The sequence below is a fragment of the Eschrichtius robustus genome, chromosome 7 (assembly GCF_028021215.1).
Source record: "Eschrichtius robustus isolate mEscRob2 chromosome 7, mEscRob2.pri, whole genome shotgun sequence".
Taxonomy (NCBI): Eukaryota; Metazoa; Chordata; class Mammalia; order Artiodactyla; family Eschrichtiidae; genus Eschrichtius; species Eschrichtius robustus.
In genome coordinates this window covers 50,478,588-50,497,905 of record NC_090830.1, presented here as the reverse complement: position 1 = coordinate 50,497,905, position 19,318 = coordinate 50,478,588, and positions in this window count along the sequence as shown.

The window sequence follows — 19,318 nt, the reverse complement described above, 5'->3', positions numbered from 1 at the left end:
AATTAATTTTAAAAACCTGTGAAACAAAGACAGTGAAAGGGAGAGAAATTCTTACAAAATTCGTTCAGGCGCTGTGATGCCACCTGCATTGACCATATCTAGACCCGCAGCAGATTGAGACATAAGGGTGGACACTCTTCGGGCTGAGGGGTTTGGTGAGGTTCGGTGAGCAAACGCAGACGCTTTAAAGTAATACTGCGTGGTACCCATCCCATGGGTCCCAAATCTCCAGGTTCAAGGGCATCTTCCTACATCGAAAACATGCATGAGAAACCCAGAAGATGGTCCACCGAGTGATCAGGAAAGGTTTCTAAAACGCACCTCATTTCTCGTCTCCTTGTGCTCGGGTTCGCCATTCCAGCCGCTTTACTAGCAATCTCCCTCCTTGGAGAATCAGCACCTTTAACCTCCTGTTCCATACAGGTGGCAATTTGAACTGAGGGTGAACGGGAAGACGGGGAACCAATGAGAGACTAGCTCTAGGTGTTGGGACAGGCACAGGTCACTCTATTTTCCCATCAGGAAGAAGAATTAACCACAGGCTCATTCTGCCGCCCGGAAGCAGAATAGGGCCTAAAGCAATCCTGCGCTTTTGCGGCCAGCTCCCAAGAGAGCGAGTTGAAAAATGGAGCTCAGGGGCACTGCAATTCACAAACCTGCAGACTTATAAATGATAACTCTCGTCTACAAATATATTGAGGGAAGGCAACAAAGAGGATTTGAAAGCAAGGCAGAATTGCAGGAAACAGATTTCAGGAGGCAGATTCGAATCGCCTTTAAAGCACAGGAAAAGCGGCAAAACCTCGACAATGATGCCCTTGGCCAAAAAGGGCGTATGCGTTTTTTCCTGAATATATTCAGGAAAAAACGCATACGCCCTTTTTGGCCAACCAAGCAACCTGGAAAGGCAAATCAGCGCTACAAAGAAGTCTCGCTTCCCATCGGTCAAAAGGGCCATGCTGAATAAAGTGTCAAAACCAGAAATGCAGGACAGGCCACGGAGAAACGGGAGCCTTGCTACGCTGATGGGCGGGATGTAAATTGCCAACAGCCACTCTGGAGAAGTGTACGGTGTGTCCTGAAACATTTACAAATCTCAGCTTAGAGAGCATAGGGCACTTCCACTCATGGGCGTATAAATTGGGAAAACTAAAAATCAGCAGGACACAAGCACCCCAAAGTTTAGGGCTGCTCTGTTGACAAGAACCTCCACTTCGTTACACCTTAAATATCCCAGGAAAGAGAAAAATGGATAAAGAAGTTGTGGTCCTTATGTACAATGGAATATCACTCAGCCATGAAATCAACGTCATAAGGCTAGTAGCAGCATGATGAGTGGATTTAGGTACGACGATTCTAAGTGTAATAAGTCACACAGAAAAAGACACTTATCATAAGATATCACCTATAGAGGGAATGTAAAAACCGCTGCCCTTGAACTGAATTACAAAACAGAACAGAGTCACACGGTTAGAAAACACACTATGGCTGCCTAACGGGAAAGGTGAGGTGGGGTGATGCATAAAACAAGGGTTTCAAATTAGCTCAGATACCGTTCCATAAACCCAATACGTAATAGACAAGACCTACTCCTTGCTCAGGGAACTGGACTCAACAACCCCTATTCACCGCCCAAGAGTATATCTGACTAGTAAGAATCTTAAAACCTATGTATTGATATCTCTCTGTAAGTGAGTCAAGTGGGTGTAAAGCTGCATAAACACAGCAGTGAAAAGCAGCTAAACCCCATTATAAAACTCAATTAATTTTAAAAACCCGTGAAACAAAGACAGTGAAAGGCAGAGAAATTCTTACAAAATTCGTTCAGGCGCTGTGATGCCACCTGGATTGACCATATCTAGACCCGCAGCTGATTGAGACATAAGGGTGGACACTGTTTGGGCTGAGGGGTTTGGTGAGGTTCGGTGAGCAAACGCAGACGCTTTAAAGTAATACTGCGTGGTACCCATCCCATGGGTCCCAAATCTCCAGGTTCAAGGGCATCTTCCTACATCGAAAACATGCATGAGAAACCCAGAAGATGGTCCACCGAGTGATCGGGAAAGGTTTCTAAAACGCACCTCATTTCTCGTCTCCTTGTGCTCGGGTTCGCCATTCCAGCCGCTTTACTAGCAATCTCCCTCCTTGGAGAATCAGCACCTTTAACCTCCTGTTCCATACAGGTGGCAATTTGAACTGAGGATGAACGGGAAGACGGGGAACCAATGAGAGACTAGCTCTAGGTGTTGGGACAGGCACAGGTCACTCTATTTTCCCATCAGGAAGAAGAATTAACCACAGGCTCAGTCTGCCGCCCGGAAGCAGAATAGGGCCTAAAGCAATCCTGCGCTTTTGCGGCCAGCTCCCAAGAGAGCGAGTTGAAAAATGGAGCTCAGGGGCACTGCAATTCACAAACCTGCAGACTTATAAATGATAACTCTCGTCTACAAATATATTGAGGGAAGGCAACAAAGAGGATTTGAAAGCAAGGCAGAATTGCAGGAAACAGATTTCAGGAAGCAGATTCGAATCGCCTTTAAAGCACAGGAAAAGCGGCAAAATCTCGACAATGATGCCCTTGGCCAAAAAGGGCGTATGCGTTTTTTCCTGAATATATTCAGGAAAAAACGCATACGCCCTTTTTGGCCAACCAAGCAACCTGGAAAGGCAAATCAGCGCTACAAAGAAGTCTCGCTTCCCATCGGTCAAAAGGGCCATGCTGAATAAAGTGTCAAAACCAGAAATGCAGGACAGGCCACGGAGAAACGGGAGCCTTGCTACGCTGATGGGCGGGATGTAAATTGCCAACAGCCACTCTGGAGAAGTGTACGGTGTGTCCTGAAACATTTACAAAACTCAGCTTAGAGAGCATAGGGCACTTCCACTCATGGGCGTATAAATTGGGAAAACTAAAAATCAGCAAGACACAAGCACCCCAAAGTTTAGGGCTGCTCTGTTGACAAGAACCTCCACTTCGTTGCACCTTAAATATCCCAGGAAAGAGAAAAATGGATAAAGAAGTTGTGGTCCTTATGTACAATGGAATATCACTCAGCCATGAAATCAACGTCATAAGGCTAGTAGCAGCATGATGAGTGGATTTACGTACGACGATTCTAAGTCAAATAAGTCACACAGAAAAAGACACTTATCATAAGATATCACCGATAGAGGGAATGTAACAACCGCTGCCCTTGAACTGAATTACAAAACAGAACAGAGTCACACGGTTAGAAAACACACTATGGCTGCCTAACGGGAAAGGTGAGGTGGGGTGATGCATAAAACAAGGGTTTCAAATTAGCTCAGATACCGTTCCATAAACCCAATACGTAATAGACAAGACCTACTCCTTGCTCAGGGAACTGGACTCACCACCCCCTATTCACCGCCCAAGAGTATATCTGACTAGTAAGAATCTTAAAACCTATGTATTGATATCTCTCTGTAAGTGAGTCAAGTGGGTGTAAAGCTGCATAAACACAGCAGTGAAAAGCAGCTAAACCCCATTATAAAACGAAATTAATTTTAAAAACCCGTGAAACAAAGACAGTGAAAGGGAGAGAAATTCTTACAAAATTCGTTCAGGCGCTGTGATGCCACCTGGATTGACCATATCTAGACCCGCAGCTGATTGAGACATAAGGGTGGACACTCTTGGGGCTGAGGGGTTTGGTGAGGTTCGGTGAGCAAACGCAGACGCTTTAAAGTAATACTGCGTGGTACCCATCCCATGGGTCCCAAATCTCCAGGTTCAAGGGCATCTGCCTACATCGAAAACATGCATGAGAAACCCAGAAGATGGTCCATTGAGTGATCGGGAAAGGTTTCTAAAACGCACCTCATTTCTCATCTCCTTGTGCTCGGGTTCGCCATTCCAGCCGCTTTACTAGCAATCTCCCTCCTTGGAGAATCAGCACCTTTAACCTCCTGTTCCATACAGGTTGCAATTTGTCCTGAGGGTGAACGGGAAGAGGGGGAACCAATGAGAGACTAGCTCTAGGTGTTGGGACAGGCACAGGTCACTCTATTTTCCCATCAGTAAGAAGAATTAAGCACAGGCTCAGTCTGCCGCCCGGAAGCAGAATAGGGCCTAAAGCAATCCTGCGCTTTTGCGGCCAGCTCCCAAGAGAGCGAGTTGAAAAATGGAGCTCAGGGGCACTGCAATTCACAAACCTGCAGACTTATAAATGATAACTCTCGTCTACAAATATATTGAGGGAAGGCAACAAAGAGGATTTGAAAGCAAGGCAGAATTGCAGGAAACAGATTTCAGGAGGCAGATTCGAATCGCCTTTAAAGCACAGGAAAAGCGGCAAAACCTCGACAATGATGCCCTTGGCCAAAAAGGGCGTATGCGTTTTTTCCTGAATATATTCAGGAAAAAACGCATACGCCCTTTTTGGCCAACCAAGCAACCTGGAAAGGCAAATCAGCGCTACAAAGAAGTCTCGCTTCCCATCGGTCAAAAGGGCCATGCTGAATAAAGTGTCAAAACCAGAAATGCAGGACAGGCCACGGAGAAACGGGAGCCTTGCTACGCTGATGGGCGGGATGTAAATTGCCAACAGCCACTCTGGAGAAGTGTACGGTGTGTCCTGAAACATTTACAAAACTCAGCTTAGAGAGCATAGGGCACTTCCACTCATGGGCGTATAAATTAGGAAAACTAAAAATCAGCAAGACACAAGCACCCCAAAGTTTAGGGCTGCTCTGTTGACAAGAACCTCCACTTCGTTACACCTTAAATATCCCAGGAAAGAGAAAAATGGATAAAGAAGTTGTGGTCCTTATGTACAATGGAATATCACTCAGCCATGAAATCAACGTCATAAGGCTAGTAGCAACATGATGAGTGGATTTAGGTACGACGATTCTAAGTGTAATAAGTCACACAGAAAAAGACACTTATCATAAGATATCACCTATAGAGGGAATGTAAAAACCGCTGCCCTTGAACTGAATTACAAAACAGAACAGAGTCACACGGTTAGAAAACACACTATGGCTGCCTAACGGGAAAGGTGAGGTGGGGTGATGCATAAAACAAGGGTTTCAAATTAGCTCAGATACCGTTCCATAAACCCAATACGTAATAGACAAGACCTACTCCTTGCTCAGGGAACTGGACTCAACACCCCCTATTCACCGCCCAAGAGTATATCTGACTAGTAAGAATCTTAAAACCTATGTATTGATATCTCTCTGTAAGTGAGTCAAGTGGGTGTAAAGCTGCATAAACACAGCAGTGAAAAGCAGCTAAACCCCATTATAAAACTCAATTAATTTTAAAAACCCGTGAAACAAAGACAGTGAAAGGGAGAGAAATTCTTACAAAATTCGTTCAGGCGCTGTGATGCCACCTGGATTGACCATATCTAGACCCGCAGCTGATTGAGACATAAGGGTGGACACTGTTTGGGCTGAGGGGTTTGGTGAGGTTCGGTGAGCAAACGCAGACGCTTTAAAGTAATACTGCGTGGTACCCATCCCATGGGTCCCAAATCTCCAGGTTCAAGGGCATCTTCCTACATCGAAAACATGCATGAGAAACCCAGAAGATGGTCCACCGAGTGATCGGGAAAGGTTTCTAAAACGCACCTCATTTCTCGTCTCCTTGTGCTCGGGTTCGCCATTCCAGCCGCTTTACTAGCAATCTCCCTCCTTGGAGAATCAGCACCTTTAACCTCCTGTTCCATACAGGTGGCAATTTGAACTGAGGATGAACGGGAAGATGGGGAACCAATGAGAGACTAGCTCTAGGTGTTGGGACAGGCACAGGTCACTCTATTTTCCCATCAGGAAGAAGAATTAACCACAGGCTCAGTCTGCCGCCCGGAAGCAGAATAGGGCCTAAAGCAATCCTGCGCTTTTGCGGCCAGCTCCCAAGAGAGCGAGTTGAAAAATGGAGCTCAGGGGCACTGCAATTCACAAACCTGCAGACTTATAAATGATAACTCTCGTCTACAAATATATTGAGGGAAGGCAACAAAGAGGATTTGAAAGCAAGGCAGAATTGCAGGAAACAGATTTCAGGAAGCAGATTCGAATCGCCTTTAAAGCACAGGAAAAGCGGCAAAATCTCGACAATGATGCCCTTGGCCAAAAAGGGCGTATGCGTTTTTTCCTGAATATATTCAGGAAAAAACGCATACGCCCTTTTTGGCCAACCAAGCAACCTGGAAAGGCAAATCAGCGCTACAAAGAAGTCTCGCTTCCCATCGGTCAAAAGGGCCATGCTGAATAAAGTGTCAAAACCAGAAATGCAGGACAGGCCACGGAGAAACGGGAGCCTTGCTACGCTGATGGGCGGGATGTAAATTGCCAACAGCCACTCTGGAGAAGTGTACGGTGTGTCCTGAAACATTTACAAAACTCAGCTTAGAGAGCATAGGGCACTTCCACTCATGGGCGTATAAATTGGGAAAACTAAAAATCAGCAAGACACAAGCACCCCAAAGTTTAGGGCTGCTCTGTTGACAAGAACCTCCACTTCGTTACACCTTAAATATCCCAGGAAAGAGAAAAATGGATAAAGAAGTAGTGGTCCTTATGTACAATGGAATATCACTCAGCCATGAAATCAACGTCATAAGGCTAGTAGCAGCATGATGAGTGGATTTACGTACGACGATTCTAAGTCAAATAAGTCACACAGAAAAAGACACTTATCATAAGATATCACCGATAGAGGGAATGTAAAAACCGCTGCCCTTGAACTGAATTACAAAACAGAACAGAGTCACACGGTTAGAAAACACACTATGGCTGCCTAACGGGAAAGGTGAGGTGGGGTGATGCATAAAATAAGGGTTTCAAATTAGCTCAGATACCGTTCCATAAACCCAATACGTAATAGACAAGACCTACTCCTTGCTCAGGGAACTGGACTCAACACCCCCTATTCACCGCCCAAGAGTATATCTGACTAGTAAGAATCTTAAAACCTATGTATTGATATCTCTCTGTAAATGAGTCAAGTGGGTGTAAAGCTGCATAAACACAGCAGTGAAAAGCAGCTAAACCCCATTATAAAACGAAATTAATTTTAAAAACCCGTGAAACAAAGACAGTGAAAGGGAGAGAAATTCTCACAAAATTCGTTCAGGCGCTGTGATGCCACCTGGATTGACCATATCTAGACCCGCAGCAGATTGAGACATAAGGGTGGACACTCTTCGGGCTGAGGGGTTTGGTGAGGTTCGGTGAGCAAACGCAGACGCTTTAAAGTAATACTGCGTGGTACCCATCCCATGGGTCCCAAATCTCCAGGTTCAAGGGCATCTTCCTACATCGAAAACATGCATGAGAAACCCAGAAGATGGTCCACCGAGTGATCAGGAAAGGTTTCTAAAACGCACCTCATTTCTCGTCTCCTTGTGCTCGGGTTCGCCATTCCAGCCGCTTTACTAGCAATCTCCCTCCTTGGAGAATCAGCACCTTTAACCTCCTGTTCCATACAGGTGGCAATTTGAACTGAGGGTGTACGGGAAGACGGGGAACCAATGAGAGACTAGCTCTAGGTGTTGGGACAGGCACAGGTCACTCTATTTTCCCATCAGGAAGAAGAATTAACCACAGGCTCATTCTGCCGCCCGGAAGCAGAATAGGGCCTAAAGCAATCCTGCGCTTTTGCGGCCAGCTCCCAAGAGAGCGAGTTGAAAAATGGAGCTCAGGGGCACTGCAATTCACAAACCTGCAGACTTATAAATGATAACTCTCGTCTACAAATATATTGAGGGAAGGCAACAAAGAGGATTTGAAAGCAAGGCAGAATTGCAGGAAACAGATTTCAGGAGGCAGATTCGAATCGCCTTTAAAGCACAGGAAAAGCGGCAAAACCTCGACAATGATGCCCTTGGCCAAAAAGGGCGTATGCGTTTTTTCCTGAATATATTCAGGAAAAAACGCATACGCCCTTTTTGGCCAACCAAGCAACCTGGAAAGGCAAATCAGCGCTACAAAGAAGTCTCGCTTCCCATCGGTCAAAAGGGCCATGCTGAATAAAGTGTCAAAACCAGAAATGCAGGACAGGCCACGGAGAAACGGGAGCCTTGCTACGCTGATGGGCGGGATGTAAATTGCCAACAGCCACTCTGGAGAAGTGTACGGTGTGTCCTGAAACATTTACAAATCTCAGCTTAGAGAGCATAGGGCACTTCCACTCATGGGCGTATAAATTGGGAAAACTAAAAATCAGCAGGACACAAGCACCCCAAAGTTTAGGGCTGCTCTGTTGACAAGAACCTCCACTTCGTTACACCTTAAATATCCCAGGAAAGAGAAAAATGGATAAAGAAGTTGTGGTCCTTATGTACAATGGAATATCACTCAGCCATGAAATCAACGTCATAAGGCTAGTAGCAGCATGATGAGTGGATTTAGGTACGACGATTCTAAGTGTAATAAGTCACACAGAAAAAGACACTTATCATAAGATATCACCTATAGAGGGAATGTAAAAACCGCTGCCCTTGAACTGAATTACAAAACAGAACAGAGTCACACGGTTAGAAAACACACTATGGCTGCCTAACGGGAAAGGTGAGGTGGGGTGATGCATAAAACAAGGGTTTCAAATTAGCTCAGATACCGTTCCATAAACCCAATACGTAATAGACAAGACCTACTCCTTGCTCAGGGAACTGGACTCAACAACCCCTATTCACCGCCCAAGAGTATATCTGACTAGTAAGAATCTTAAAACCTATGTATTGATATCTCTCTGTAAGTGAGTCAAGTGGGTGTAAAGCTGCATAAACACAGCAGTGAAAAGCAGCTAAACCCCATTATAAAACTCAATTAATTTTAAAAACCCGTGAAACAAAGACAGTGAAAGGCAGAGAAATTCTTACAAAATTCGTTCAGGCGCTGTGATGCCACCTGGATTGACCATATCTAGACCCGCAGCTGATTGAGACATAAGGGTGGACACTGTTTGGGCTGAGGGGTTTGGTGAGGTTCGGTGAGCAAACGCAGACGCTTTAAAGTAATACTGCGTGGTACCCATCCCATGGGTCCCAAATCTCCAGGTTCAAGGGCATCTTCCTACATCGAAAACATGCATGAGAAACCCAGAAGATGGTCCACCGAGTGATCGGGAAAGGTTTCTAAAACGCACCTCATTTCTCGTCTCCTTGTGCTCGGGTTCGCCATTCCAGCCGCTTTACTAGCAATCTCCCTCCTTGGAGAATCAGCACCTTTAACCTCCTGTTCCATACAGGTGGCAATTTGAACTGAGGATGAACGGGAAGACGGGGAACCAATGAGAGACTAGCTCTAGGTGTTGGGACAGGCACAGGTCACTCTATTTTCCCATCAGGAAGAAGAATTAACCACAGGCTCAGTCTGCCGCCCGGAAGCAGAATAGGGCCTAAAGCAATCCTGCGCTTTTGCGGCCAGCTCCCAAGAGAGCGAGTTGAAAAATGGAGCTCAGGGGCACTGCAATTCACAAACCTGCAGACTTATAAATGATAACTCTCGTCTACAAATATATTGAGGGAAGGCAACAAAGAGGATTTGAAAGCAAGGCAGAATTGCAGGAAACAGATTTCAGGAAGCAGATTCGAATCGCCTTTAAAGCACAGGAAAAGCGGCAAAATCTCGACAATGATGCCCTTGGCCAAAAAGGGCGTATGCGTTTTTTCCTGAATATATTCAGGAAAAAACGCATACGCCCTTTTTGGCCAACCAAGCAACCTGGAAAGGCAAATCAGCGCTACAAAGAAGTCTCGCTTCCCATCGGTCAAAAGGGCCATGCTGAATAAAGTGTCAAAACCAGAAATGCAGGACAGGCCACGGAGAAACGGGAGCCTTGCTACGCTGATGGGCGGGATGTAAATTGCCAACAGCCACTCTGGAGAAGTGTACGGTGTGTCCTGAAACATTTACAAAACTCAGCTTAGAGAGCATAGGGCACTTCCACTCATGGGCGTATAAATTGGGAAAACTAAAAATCAGCAAGACACAAGCACCCCAAAGTTTAGGGCTGCTCTGTTGACAAGAACCTCCACTTCGTTGCACCTTAAATATCCCAGGAAAGAGAAAAATGGATAAAGAAGTTGTGGTCCTTATGTACAATGGAATATCACTCAGCCATGAAATCAACGTCATAAGGCTAGTAGCAGCATGATGAGTGGATTTACGTACGACGATTCTAAGTCAAATAAGTCACACAGAAAAAGACACTTATCATAAGATATCACCGATAGAGGGAATGTAAAAACCGCTGCCCTTGAACTGAATTACAAAACAGAACAGAGTCACACGGTTAGAAAACACACTATGGCTGCCTAACGGGAAAGGTGAGGTGGGGTGATGCATAAAATAAGGGTTTCAAATTAGCTCAGATACCGTTCCATAAACCCAATACGTAATAGACAAGACCTACTCATTGCTCAGGGAACTGGACTCACCACCCCCTATTCACCGCCCAAGAGTATATCTGACTAGTAAGAATCTTAAAACCTATGTATTGATATCTCTCTGTAAATGAGTCAAGTGGGTGTAAAGCTGCATAAACACAGCAGTGAAAAGCAGCTAAACCCCATTATAAAACTCAATTAATTTTAAAAACCCGTGAAACAAAGACAGTGAAAGGGAGAGAAATTCTCACAAAATTCGTTCAGGCGCTGTGATGCCACCTGGATTGACCATATCTAGACCCGCAGCTGATTGAGACATAAGGGTGGACACTCTTGGGGCTGAGGGGTTTGGTGAGGTTCGGTGAGCAAACGCAGACGCTTTAAATAATACTGCGTGGTACCCATCCCATGGGTCCCAAATCTCCAGGTTCAAGGGCATCTTCCTACATCGAAAACATGCATGAGAAACCCAGAAGATGGTCCACCGAGTGATCGGGAAAGGTTTCTAAAACGCACCTCATTTCTCGTCTCCTTGTGCTCGGGTTCGCCATTCCAGCCGCTTTACTAGCAATCTCCCTCCTTGCAGAATCAGCACCTTTAACCTCCTGTTCCATACAGGTGGCAATTTGAACTGAGGGTGAACGGGAAGACGGGGAACCAATGAGAGACTAGCTCTAGGTGTTGGGACAGGCACAGGTCACTCTATTTTCCCATCAGGAAGAAGAATTAACCACACGCTCAGTCTGCCGCCCGGAAGCAGAATAGGGCCTAAAGCAGTCCTGCGCTTTTGCGGCCAGCTCCCAAGAGAGCGAGTTGAAAAATGGAGCTCAGGGGCACTGCAATTCACAAACCTGCAGACTTATAAATGATAACTCTCGTCTACAAATATATTGAGGGAAGGCAACAAAGAGGATTTGAAAGCAAGGCAGAATTGCAGGAAACAGATTTCAGGAGGCAGATTCGAATCGCCTTTAAAGCACAGGAAAAGCGGCAAAACCTCGACAATGATGCCCTTGGCCAAAAAGGGCGTATGCGTTTTTTCCTGAATATATTCAGGAAAAAACGCATACGCCCTTTTTGGCCAACCAAGCAACCTGGAAAGGCAAATCAGCGCTACAAAGAAGTCTCGCTTCCCATCGGTCAAAAGGGCCATGCTGAATAAAGTGTCAAAACCAGAAATGCAGGACAGGCCACGGAGAAACGGGAGCCTTGCTACGCTGATGGGCGGGATGTAAATTGCCAACAGCCACTCTGGAGAAGTGTACGGTGTGTCCTGAAACATTTACAAAACTCAGCTTAGAGAGCATAGGGCACTTCCACTCATGGGCGTATAAATTGGGAAAACTAAAAATCAGCAAGACACAAGCACCCCAAAGTTTAGGGCTGCTCTGTTGACAAGAACCTCCACTTCGTTGCACCTTAAATATCCCAGGAAAGAGAAAAATGGATAAAGAAGTTGTGGTCCTTATGTACAATGGAATATCACTCAGCCATGAAATCAACGTCATAAGACTAGTAGCAGCATGATGAGTGGATTTAGGTACGACGATTCTAAGTCAAATAAGTCACACAGAAAAAGACACTTATCATAAGATATCACCGATAGAGGGAATGTAAAAACCGCTGCCCTTGAACTGAATTACAAAACAGAACAGAGTCACACGGTTAGAAAACACACTATGGCTGCCTAACGGGAAAGGTGAGGTGGGGTGATGCATAAAACAAGGGTTTCAAATTAGCTCAGATACCGTTCCATAAACCCAATACGTAATAGACAAGACCTACTCCTTGCTCAGGGAACTGGACTCAACACCCCCTATTCACCGCCCAAGAGTATATCTGACTAGTAAGAATCTTAAAACCTATGTATTGATATCTCTCTGTAAGTGAGTCAAGTGGGTGTAAAGCTGCATAAACACAGCAGTGAAAAGCAGCTAAACCCTATTATAAAACTCAATTAATTTTAAAAACCTGTGAAACAAAGACAGTGAAAGGGAGACAAATTCTTACAAAATTCGTTCAGGCGCTGTGATGCCACCTGGATTGACCATATCTAGACCCGCAGCAGATTGAGACATAAGGGTGGACACTCTTCGGGCTGAGGGGTTTGGTGAGGTTCGGTGAGCAAACGCAGACGCTTTAAAGTAATACTGCGTGGTACCCATCCCATGGGTCCCAAATCTCCAGGTTCAAGGGCATCTTCCTACATCGAAAACATGCATGAGAAACCCAGAAGATGGTCCACCGAGTGATCAGGAAAGGTTTCTAAAACGCACCTCATTTCTCGTCTCCTTGTGCTCGGGTTCGCCATTCCAGCCGCTTTACTAGCAATCTCCCTCCTTGGAGAATCAGCACCTTTAACCTCCTGTTCCATACAGGTGGCAATTTGAACTGAGGGTGAACGGGAAGACGGGGAACCAATGAGAGACTAGCTCTAGGTGTTGGGACAGGCACAGGTCACTCTATTTTCCCATCAGGAAGAAGAATTAACCACAGGCTCAGTCTGCCGCCCGGAAGCAGAATAGGGCCTAAAGCAATCCTGCGCTTTTGCGGCCAGCTCCCAAGAGAGCGAGTTGAAAAATGGAGCTCAGGGGCACTGCAATTCACAAACCTGCAGACTTATAAATGATAACTCTCGTCTACAAATATATTGAGGGAAGGCAACAAAGAGGATTTGAAAGCAAGGCAGAATTGCAGGAAACAGATTTCAGGAGGCAGATTCGAATCGCCTTTAAAGCACAGGAAAAGCGGCAAAACCTCGACAATGATGCCCTTGGCCAAAAAGGGCGTATGCGTTTTTTCCTGAATATATTCAGGAAAAAACGCATACGCCCTTTTTGGCCAACCAAGCAACCTGGAAAGGCAAATCAGCGCTACAAAGAAGTCTCGCTTCCCATCGGTCAAAAGGGCCATGCTGAATAAAGTGTCAAAACCAGAAATGCAGGACAGGCCACGGAGAAACGGGAGCCTTGCTACGCTGATGGGCGGGATGTAAATTGCCAACAGCCACTCTGGAGAAGTGTACGGTGTGTCCTGAAACATTTACAAATCTCAGCTTAGAGAGCATAGGGCACTTCCACTCATGGGCGTATAAATTGGGAAAACTAAAAATCAGCAGGACACAAGCACCCCAAAGTTTAGGGCTGCTCTGTTGACAAGAACCTCCACTTCGTTACACCTTAAATATCCCAGGAAAGAGAAAAATGGATAAAGAAGTTGTGGTCCTTATGTACAATGGAATATCACTCAGCCATGAAATCAACGTCATAAGGCTAGTAGCAGCATGATGAGTGGATTTAGGTACGACGATTCTAAGTCAAATAAGTCACACAGAAAAAGACACTTATCATAAGATATCACCTATAGAGGGAATGTAAAAACCGCTGCCCTTGAACTGAATTACAAAACAGAACAGAGTCACACGGTTAGAAAACACACTATGGCTGCCTAACGGCAAAGGTGAGGTGGGGTGATGCATAAAACAAGGGTTTCAAATTAGCTCAGATACCGTTCCATAAACCCAATACGTAATAGACAAGACCTACTCCTTGCTCAGGGAACTGGACTCAACACCCCCTATTCACCGCCCAAGAGTATATCTGACTAGTAAGAATCTTAAAACCTATGTATTGATATCTCTCTGTAAGTGAGTCAAGTGGGTGTAAAGCTGCATAAACACAGCAGTGAAAAGCAGCTAAACCCCATTATAAAACTCAATTAATTTTAAAAACCCGTGAAACAAAGACAGTGAAAGGGAGAGAAATTCTTACAAAATTCGTTCAGGCGCTGTGATGCCACCTGGATTGACCATATCTAGACCCGCAGCAGATTGAGACATAAGGGTGGACACTCTTGGTGCTGAGGGGTTTGGTGAGGTTCGGTGAGCAAACGCAGACGCTTTAAAGTAATACTGCGTGGTACCCATCCCATGGGTCCCAAATCTCCAGGTTCAAGGGCATCTTCCTACATCGAAAACATGCATGAGAAACCCAGAAGATGGTCCACCGAGTGATCGGGAAAGGTTTCTAAAACGCACCTCATTTCTCGTCTCCTTGTGCTCGGGTTCGCCATTCCAGCCGCTTTACTAGCAATCTCCCTCCTTGGAGAATCAGCACCTTTGACCTCCTGTTCCATACAGGTGGCAATTTGAACTGAGGGTGAACGGGAAGACGGGGAACCAATGAGAGACTAGCTCTAGGTGTTGGGACAGGCACAGGTCACTCTATTTTCCCATCAGGAAGAAGAATTAAGCACAGGCTCAGTCTGCCGCCCGGAAGCAGAATAGGGCCTAAAGCAATCCTGCGCTTTTGCGGCCAGCTCCCAAGAGAGCGAGTTGAAAAATGGAGCTCAGGGGCACTGCAATTCACAAACCTGCAGACTTATAAATGATAACTCTCGTCTACAAATATATTGAGGGAAGGCAACAAAGAGGATTTGAAAGCAAGGCAGAATTGCAGGAAACAGATTTCAGGAGGCAGATTCGAATCGCCTTTAAAGCACAGGAAAAGCGGCAAAACCTCGACAATGATGCCCTTGGCCAAAAAGGGCGTATGCGTTTTTTCCTGAATATATTCAGGAAAAAACGCATACGCCCTTTTTGGCCAACCAAGCAACCTTGAAAGGCAAATCAGCGCTACAAAGAAGTCTCGCTTCCCATCGGTCAAAAGGGCCATGCTGAATAAAGTGTCAAAACCAGAAATGCAGGACAGGCCACGGAGAAACGGGAGCCTTGCTACGCTGATGGGTGGGATGTAAATTGCCAACAGCCACTCTGGAGAAGTGTACGGTGTGTCCTGAAACATTTACAAAACTCAGCTTAGAGAGCATAGGGCACTTTCACTCATGGGCGTATAAATTGGGAAAACTAAAAATCAGCAAGACACAAGCACCCCAAAGTTTAGGGCTGCTCTGTTGACAAGAACCTCCACTTCGTTACACCTTAAATATCCCAGGAAAGAGAAAAATGGATAAAGAAGTTGTGGTCCTTATGTACAATGGAATATCACTCAGCCATGAAATCAACGTCATAAGGCTAGTAGCAGCATGATGAGTGGATTTAGGTACGACGATTCTAAGTGTAATAAGTCACACAGAAAAAGACACTTATCATAAGATATCACCTATAGAGGGAATGTAAAAACCGCTGCCCTTGAACTGAATTACAAAACAGAACAGAGTCACAGGGTTAGAAAACACACTATGGCTGCCTAACGGGAAAGGTGAGGTGGGGTGATGCATAAAACAAGGGTTTCAAATTAGCTCAGATACCGTTCCATAAACCCAATACGTAATAGACAAGACCTACTCCTTGCTCAGGGAACTGGACTCAACACCCCCTATTCACCGCCCAAGAGTATATCTGACTAGTAAGAATCTTAAAACCTATGTATTGATATCTCTCTGTAAGTGAGTCAAGTGGGTGTAAAGCTGCATAAACACAGCAGTGAAAAGCAGCTAAACCCCATTATAAAACTCAATTAATTTTAAAAACCCGTGAAACAAAGACAGTGAAAGGGAGAGAAATTCTTACAAAATTCGTTCAGGCGCTGTAATGCCACCTGGATTGACCATATCTAGACCCGCAGCTGATTGAGACATAAGGGTGGACACTCTTGGGGCTGAGGGGTTTGGTGAGGTTGGGTGAGCAAACGCAGACGTTTTAAAGTAATACTGCGTGGTACCCATCCCATGGGTCCCAAATCTCCAGGTTCAAGGGCATCTTCCTACATCGAAAACATGCATGAGAAACCCAGATGATGGTCCACCGAGTGATCGGGAAAGGTTTCTAAAACGCACCTCATTTCTCGTCTCCTTGTGCTCGGGTTCGCCATTCCAGCCGCTTTACTAGCAATCTCCCTCCTTGCAGAATCAGCACCTTTAACCTCCTGTTCCATACAGGTGGCAATTTGAACTGAGGATGAACGGGAAGACGGGGAACCAATGAGAGACTAGCTCTAGGTGTTGGGACAGGCACAGGTCACTCTATTTTCCCATCAGGAAGAAGAATTAACCACAGGCTCAGTCTGCCGCCCGGAAGCAGAATAGGGCCTAAAGCAATCCTGCGCTTTTGCGGCCAGCTCCCAAGAGAGCGAGTTGAAAAATGGAGCTCAGGGGCACTGCAATTTACAATCCTGCAGACTTATAAATGATAACTCTCGTCTACAAATATATTGAGGGAAGGCAACAAAGAGGATTTGAAAGCAAGGCAGAATTGCAGGAAACAGATTTCAGGAGGCAGATTCGAATCGCCTTTAAAGCACAGGAAAAGCGGCAAAACCTCGACAATGATGCCCTTGGCCAAAAAGGGCGTATGCGTTTTTTCCTGAATATATTCAGGAAAAAACGCATACGCCCTTTTTGGCCAACCAAGCAACCTGGAAAGGCAAATCAGCGCTACAAAGAAGTCTCGCTTCCCATCGGTCAAAAGGGCCATGCTGAATAAAGTGTCAAAACCAGAAATGCAGGACAGGCCACGGAGAAACGGAAGCCTTGCTACGCTGATGGGCGGGATGTAAATTGCCAACAGCCACTCTGGAGAAGTGTACGGTGTGTCCTGAAACATTTACAAAACTCAGCTTAGAGAGCATAGGGCACTTCCACTCATGGGCGTATAAATTGGGAAAACTAAAAATCAGCAAGACACAAGCACCCCAAAGTTTAGGGCTGCTCTGTTGACAAGAACCTCCACTTCGTTGCACCTTAAATATCCCAGGAAAGAGAAAAATGGATAAAGAAGTTGTGGTCCTTATGTACAATGGAATATCACTCAGCCATGAAATCAACGTCATAAGGCTAGTAGCAGCATGATGAGTGGATTTAGGTACGACGATTCTAAGTCAAATAAGTCACACAGAAAAAGACACTTATCATAAGATATCACCGATAGAGGGAATGTAAAAACCGCTGCCCTTGAACTGAATTACAAAACAGAACAGAGTCACACGGTTAGAAAACACACTATGGCTGCCTAACGGGAAAGGTGAGGTGGGGTGATGCATAAAACAAGGGTTTCAAATTAGCTCAGATACCGTTCCATAAACCCAATACGTAATAGACAAGACCTACTCCTTGCTCAGGGAACTGGACTCAACACCCCCTATTCACCGCCCAAGAGTATATCTGACTAGTAAGAATCTTAAAACCTATGTATTGATATCTCTCTGTAAGTGAGTCAAGTGGGTGTAAAGCTGCATAAACACAGCAGTGAAAAGCAGCTAAACCCCATTATAAAACTCAATTAATTTTAAAAACCCGTGAAACAAAGACAGTGAAAGGGAGAGAAATTCTTACAAAATTCGTTCAGGCGCTGTGATGCCACCTGGATTGACCATATCTAGACCCGCAGCTGATTGAGACATAAGGGTGGACACTCTTGGGGCTGAGGGGTTTGGTGAGGTTCGGTGAGCAAACGCAGACGCTTTAAAGTAATACTGCGTGGTACCCATCCCATGGGTCCCAAATCTCCAGGTTCAAGGGCATCTGCCTACATCGAAAACATGCATGAGAAACCCAGAAGATGGTCCATTGTGTGATCGGGAAAGGTTTCTAAAACGCACCTCATTTCTCATCTCCTTGTGCTCGGGTTCGCCATTCCAGCCGCTTTACTAGCAATCTCCCTCCTTGGAGAATCAGCACCTTTAACCTCCTGTTCCATACAGGTTGCAATTTGTCCTGAGGGTGAACGGGAAGAGGGGGAACCAATGAGAGACTAGCTCTAGGTGTTGGGACAGGCACAGGTCACTCTATTTTCCCATCAGGAAGAAGAATTAGGCACAGGCTCAGTCTGCCGCCCGGAAGCAGAATAGGGCCTAAAGCAATCCTGCGCTTTTGCGGCCAGCTCCCAAGAGAGCGAGTTGAAAAATGGAGCTCAGGGGCACTGCAATTCACAAACCTGCAGACTTATAAATGATAACTCTCGTCTACAAATATATTGAGGGAAGGCAACAAAGAGGATTTGAAAGCAAGGCAGAATTGCAGGAAACAGATTTCAGGAGGCAGATTCGAATCGCCTTTAAAGCACAGGAAAAGCGGCAAAACCTCGACAATGATGCCCTTGGCCAAAAAGGGCGTATGCGTTTTTTCCTGAATATATTCAGGAAAAAACGCATACGCCCTTTTTGGCCAACCAAGCAACCTGGAAAGGCAAATCAGCGCTACAAAGAAGTCTCGCTTCCCATCGGTCAAAAGGGCCATGCTGAATAAAGTGTCAAAACCAGAAATGCAGGACAGGCCACGGAGAAACGGGAGCCTTGCTACGCTGATGGGCGGGATGTAAATTGCCAACAGCCACTCTGGAGAAGTGTACGGTGTGTCCTGAAACATTTACAAATCTCAGCTTAGAGAGCATAGGGCACTTCCAGTCATGGGCGTATAAATTGGGAAAACTAAAAATCAGCAAGACACAAGCACCCCAAAGTTTAGGGCTGCTCTGTTGACAAGAACCTCCACTTCGTTACACCTTAAATATCCCAGGAAAGAGAAAAATGGATAAAGAAGTTCTGGTCCTTATGTACAATGGAATATCACTCAGCCATGAAATCAACGTCATAAGGCTAGTAGCAGCATGATGAGTGGATTTAGGTACGACGATTCTAAGTCAAATAAGTCACACAGAAAAAGACACTTATCATAAGATATCACCTATAGAGGGAATGTAAAAACCGCTGCCCTTGAACTGAATTACAAAACAGAACAGAGTCACACGTTTAGAAAACACACTATGGCTGCCTAACGGGAAAGGTGAGGTGGGGTGATGCATAAAACAAGGGTTTCAAATTAGCTCAGATACCGTTCCATAAACCCAATATGTAATAGAGAAGACCTACTCCTTGCTCAGTGAACTGGACTCAACACCCCCTATTCACCGCCCAAGAATATATCTGACTAGTAAGAATCTTAAAACCTATGTATTGATATCTCTCTGTAAGTGAGTCAAGTGGGTGTAAAGCTGCATA